This window comes from Thrips palmi, unplaced genomic scaffold, assembly GCF_012932325.1.
Source record: "Thrips palmi isolate BJ-2018 unplaced genomic scaffold, TpBJ-2018v1 HiC_scaffold_10, whole genome shotgun sequence".
Lineage (NCBI taxonomy): Eukaryota > Metazoa > Arthropoda > Insecta > Thysanoptera > Thripidae > Thrips > Thrips palmi.
In genome coordinates, this window is record NW_023144621.1 from 12,950,441 (window position 1) to 12,956,440 (window position 6,000).

Sequence of the window (6,000 nt, forward strand, 5' to 3'; positions counted from 1 at the left end):
TACCGAAGATGGCGGGACTGGTATAGCGCGAGCAAACGCACGCAGGCCGAGGAGGGAGAAAAAAGAGGGGGGGGGAGAGTCGGCGTTGAACCACGGCGAACCATTTCGCGAAGTGCCCCCGAAGGGATGCAGGGATTCGCTACGGGATTGAATTCATTTCGTATTATGTGCATATCAGTAGGGCCCCCGATGCCGCTTGGGAGCGGACCTCTTGCTGCCTTTTGTGACCCCTTTGTGCGGGTAAAGAACACATCACGATACAGTTTTGTTTCAAAAGTTGTTTGTTTCTTTTCTCTCCCTTCTCGGACACCAGAAAAGAGAATAGAAATAGGATTTATTCACATTCGATGCCGTTTTAAAAAATAAAACAACAAAATCACCAAAGACTACCCTTTAGCCTAATAGAGCAAAGCGCGATTCAAAAAGTGTAAAAAGCGTAAAATGCGTGAAATGAAATGGTGGGCGGGCTGAAGGTGTGGAAGGAAATTCGACGACAGGACACGCGGATGACCGAGCGATGAAGGCACGGTCGTTGTGCCGACGGCCAACAAAAGACAAAGCCTACAAAGTGTTTTTTGAAATTCTCTTTGAAAGGGTTCTGTATCGGAGACTCAGTGGCCGCGACGCATAGCAGGGCCGCACCAGTGCAGCGATCGCTTTTTTTCCGTTCCACGGGAATCCCATCCGGGACCACTGCAGGCGAGGCACTCGACTTAGCATGCCGCGCGGCACGCACAGTGGGCCAGAAGGCCGGTGGAGGCGGCTGAAACTCTAGACGCGTTTTGAGCTCCAGAGTCGCCAAACGGGACTCGAGCCGAACGTGTGATCCCACCAATGGATTGCTCTCCGAACGAGGCATCCATTGGTGGGGTCACACGTTGGGTTCGAGTCCTGTGCAGCGACTCTGGAGCTCAAAACGCGTCCGGGATTTCGGCCGCCTCCACCGGTCTTCTGGCCCACTGTGGCACGGCACTGCGTTGCACTGCGCGTCGCGAAGCCCATCGCGGTGAGGGACTGAAGGGGCCGCTTAGGGGCGAGCTCAAAGACACGAGAGGGAGAGAGGGGACGCACGGACGCTCGCACACACACATTGACAGACACCGAAGCAGACAACCGTGCAGGCACACACAGCCACGGACACCTACACATACACACACACGCACACACACACCGACAGACGGACAGACAGACAGACGCCAGTCGACTGCATTTCCTTGCAGTGAGTTGGTGGCGAAAGAGAGTGAATTCGCGATCCCGGATGGCCTGGGCGGCCCGCGCGGCCCGTGATAAGCGATCTGGCCAGGTCCACGGGGATCCTCCTCGGAAGGGACCCACCAGGACACAGTCTCCGAGGCAGGCCCGGGGATCGGGTGGGGCGAGGGGGAGGGGGAGGGGGAAACTTGCCTCATGAATCTCGAGGCGGGAGAGGTGCTGCTGCTTCCCACCCCACCCCCCGCCACCACTTTCGGGAACTGGGTCTGTAGGCCGCCAAAGCGGCCCGCCGTAAGCTTTTGTCGGAGACACGGGTCTTCCCAGACAGTCGGCTCCTCCATAACAAGGTCAAAATAGCTGCGGCAGCGCGACTCGCGGCACACACACACACACACACACAAGGAGAGCCGAAATAGTCTATTTTGCAGGAGGGCGCAATTGAAATACAAAGGAGGACGTCTCCGTCAAAGTTCCCACGGAATCCGCTCCACGGTGGGCCAGAAGACCGGTGGAGGTGGCCAAAACTCTGGACGCGTTTTGAGCTCCAGAGTCGCCAAACGGGACTTGAACCGAGCGTGTGACCCCACCAACGGATTGCTCTCCGAACGAGGAATACATTGGTGGGGTCACGCGTTCGGTGTGAGTCCTGTTTAGCGACTCTGGAGCTCTGAACGCGTCTCGAGATTTGGCCACATCCACCGGTCTTCTGGCAAATCCACTGTGCGAGAGCAGAAGGTGCAGCGAGCGAGTGCGCACGAGGCGGAGTGGAGCGGCGCGATGAGTCGATGAGTCGACTAGCATGAAGGTCGCTGATTCGGAGCGTCGCTCCGGGAGAGCGCGCCGAACGGGCCGGAATGATTTCAAGCAGCGTGAAATCGCGCGAAAATCAGAGCACCCCATTCACTCCGCTCATCCCCTTCCACTTCTCCTTCGCAAAATGCAAAAAAGAAAAATAATAAAAAATGGAAACAATGTGTCTTTCCCGCGCGAATATAACGCTCTTGAACCGGAAGTAAACCGCAGGCGCTTTGGCCGTGCCTTCGCTTTAGCCTTCGCTTTAGTCGTTGGCAGAACTGGACTGTGAATAAGCCAGGCCTGGCCAGCGGCGCGCCGGCAAATCGTCCCCCGCGGCGCCGCGCGGCGCTCTGCCGGGGTTGGCCACACTGCGATGGTATCACGCGGCGGTTAGCTTTAACGGCCCATAACCTCACCAGCATAACCTAACCTGACCGCCGCAACACGTGCACTGCTGCGCGGGTCGCACGGCGGCGCAGCTTAACGCGCCTTCCTCATTTGTTTCCGGGTCGCAGCATGCCTCGCAGCATGCGTCCCCGCCGCGCGGTTTGCACCAATCGAATCACTGCCTTTGTCATCGCGGTAGCGGACCCGTCGCGCGCCCAATCGGGTGGCGGGCCGCCACCACCACAAATCTGGATTTAAAAACGAAAACAAAAACAACAAAGGGGGCAAAGGCAGTGTCCTATCTAAAATTATTGTTCACAATAACGCTCTGGCTAAGCGGGTGGAAGACCGAAGATGAGCACACACTGACGAATACACACACACACACACACAGACAGACACAAGAAGAGAGACAGAGAGAGACACAACACACACACACACACACACAAAACCACAGAGAGAGAGAGAGAGAGGCAAAAACACTCGAGGTCGTTTCGAACCACTTACAGCTCGTCGAGTCATCGCCACTCGGGGGCTCCGCGCTCCGCGTCTTGCCCCGCGCGCCCCGCGCCTCCGCCTCGCCCCTGCCGACGTGTGGATTAGATTCCGAGAGGGGAGCGGAATAGGAAAGCAGGGGATTCAGAAGTTGGCCCCCTTCACAGTGTAGGCCCGGCCGGGTGCATTCAAACAACGGCTTCGGGAAAGGTGACGGCAGGAGGCGGTTTTCGCAGCGCAGCGTCGGTACAGTCGCATCGAAAAAAGGTCGTAAATTGAATTCACTGTTTTAAAAAGAATTCACGGAGATCCCGGAGAACCTGTTAGGAAAAAAAATTGCCTCTGATCTTTAAAAAATTCCAACATTTCCAATTTTTCTATATTTTGTATGAGTTACCAGCAAACACAAAATATTTTCAAAGAACAAAGTCTACGGAAATTTCTGGCGGATCTTCGGAACGCACTAGTGGAACTGCTTCGGAAGGGACTGCCCACGAAACCGGTGCAAGCCAGATGCCAAAGACGACGAGGCTGACGAAAATTTTGACTGTAGGACACCAAGGTTACAGTGGTGCATGTCAGGGACTAGGGGCCCCGGCCGGCCCCGGCGTCGGCCCTTGCAAACAAGTTAGTCGCGCAGGGTTTCGTGTTTCAGGGCCCGGGGGGCCGAAGGCCCCAATTCGGTGCGGCTCAATTTAATCTCCTTATTGAAAGTTTCTACAGCGGCAGCACTGGTGTGGGATTTCGGGGGATGCCTTATCTTTATCCTGCATCCTACTTGTCCTGCCCCCCTCTTCCCCCTCCCCCCTCCCCTCCCCCTCTTCTCCCATTCCCCTCCCCTCCTCTTCCCCTCCCCCTCCATCCCCTCCCCATTACAGGCCACGAATCGGCCCAGAGCTTTGTATTTAAAATGCTTGGCTTTGGCTGAAGTTGCGCGGGGAGAAAGTTCTCTCTCTCTCTCTCTATGTGAGGATGCCTTCATCGCTTTTCGGGAGAAAACGTGGAGAGAGAGAGGGAGAGAGAGAGAGAGAGAGAGAGAGAGAGAGAGAGAGAGAGAGAGAGAGAGAGAGAGAGAGAGAGAGAGAGAGAGAGAGGGAGGAGCCTAGGTGGGGAACTTAAGGACATGTGTCTGGCGAGGTTTATGGTGGGCGAAACTTGCCGGAGCAATAGAAAAGGCTGTGGAGGTGATGAGGTGGGTGCGCTCCAGTTTCACAGTCTCCCTTTTGGAGGTGGCTGCACGGCAAGCGCACAGCGCGCACAGTGGACCCGCAGACGGGCGGAGGCGAACAAAATTCTAGACGCGTTTCGAGCTCCAGAGTCGCTAAATGGGACTCCAACCGAACGTATGACCTCACCAATAGATTGCTCTTCGAACGTGAAATCCATTGATGGGGCCACACGGCTGGTTCGAGTCCCATTTAGCGACTCTGGAGCTCAAAACGCGTCTAGAGTTTTAGCCGCCTCCACCGGTCTTCTGGCCCTCTGTGCGCCGCGGCAAGTCCAAGACCTGGTGCGAGAAGGGGAAGCGCCTGGCGGGTAGGCAGCCACGATGCAGCCCTGCCGTGCGGGCTGGCCTACACGGAGGTCCGCAGGCGCTTGAGAGGGTAAGAGAGAAAGAGAGAGAAGAGAGATTTACATGCAACCCAGCACCACTCCCCGCGTCAACAAGGAGAAAGCGTTATTTGATTTGAGCCACAAATTTTTCGGCAGTCTTGCTTTGGTGCGCTAGCTTCCTTGCGGCGGCACTCTCTCTTTGTTTTCTTTGTCTGAAACAAGACGAGATCACTTTGAGGCACTGCAAGGCATCTAGCGAGCAGCAGACCGTGAGAGAGAGCGAGAGAGAGAGAGAGAGAGAGAGAGAGAGAGAGAGAGAGAGAGAGAGAGAGAGAGAGAGAGAGAGAGAGAGAGAGACGATGCTTGTTTCATAACGTTATTTTCCGGTGACGGCGACCCGGGCCGCGCTGTGTATAGTATTGTCTTTATGTAGGCGGCCAGGGTGCAGCCCTAGGCGCAGCCCACCCTGATCCACACACTATATTTTCTGCTTTTATTATATGCGAAGAGGGCCGGGGGGAGGGGGGAGAAGAGCCCGTAAAGGGGTTGCGTCGGTTGCGTGGTTCCGGCAACGCGCGTGGATCCGCGCCACTGTCTGGAACGGATCCAGAGCGGATGGGGACGGGTCGACAGGCAGGGATTCTAAGCAAGCATCGCAATTATATTCCTCAAGGCAAGGTCTCAGTTATTCTCAGATCAACGCTATACAATGCCTTTAAAACAACTTTTAAGTAGAGCCTCTAAACATTGTTTCAAAGGTTTCAATTGTTTCATGACCAGCTCTAGCTGTCCTCTTTTTACTGTCTCTACCCTCTTCGGCCCTGTTCTCCACGGGGAACAGAGGAGGGGGGAGAGAGAGAGAGAGAGAGAGAGAGAGAGAGAGAGAGAGAGAGGGGGGGGGGGGGGGACGCGTCTTCATTCGGGCTCATGGAATCCCGGCACGCCATGCGACTTATGGCACTCTTCCCGACCGCAATGGTAACTACCCCGGCCAGGGCATGAGGGCCCCGGGAACGGCCTTGAGGATGATGACACTGAAAGGACTGGGTCTGCCCCGCGGACAAACAGACAGACACACAGACACTGACCGCTCACACACACACAGAAACACACACACACAGACATACAGGGACCGCTGCAATAATCCCAGGCCGTCTCCGGAGCGGCTCATCGGCTTGAAGTTAAGGTTATGTCTTCGCTGGACCGACGCGTCGAATTCCAGGTCGCAGGTTCAAAACACCCACAACGCGATACCTTTTTTGTGTGTGTTAACTGGTTACTTTCAGTTTTTAAACAGAATAGGAGTGGGTCCTTTGCCAGCCTGTCAATCGACCGCGCGATATATGGAGCTGCGAACGGGCCTTGCTTCGCCCAGTCAATTACACCGCCGGAACATTTTCCCTCTCTCTTTCCTTTTCGCGGACGGTCAAGTTTCCTCTTTGTTCTCGCCGCGGCGCGCCGCTCCTCCACGGACACTCTATTGCCGGACGACGCGAGGGGCTGCGTCGCTCTGTCTCCCTCGCACTCACGAGGCGTCCCGCGGAGGTGCGAGAGAGA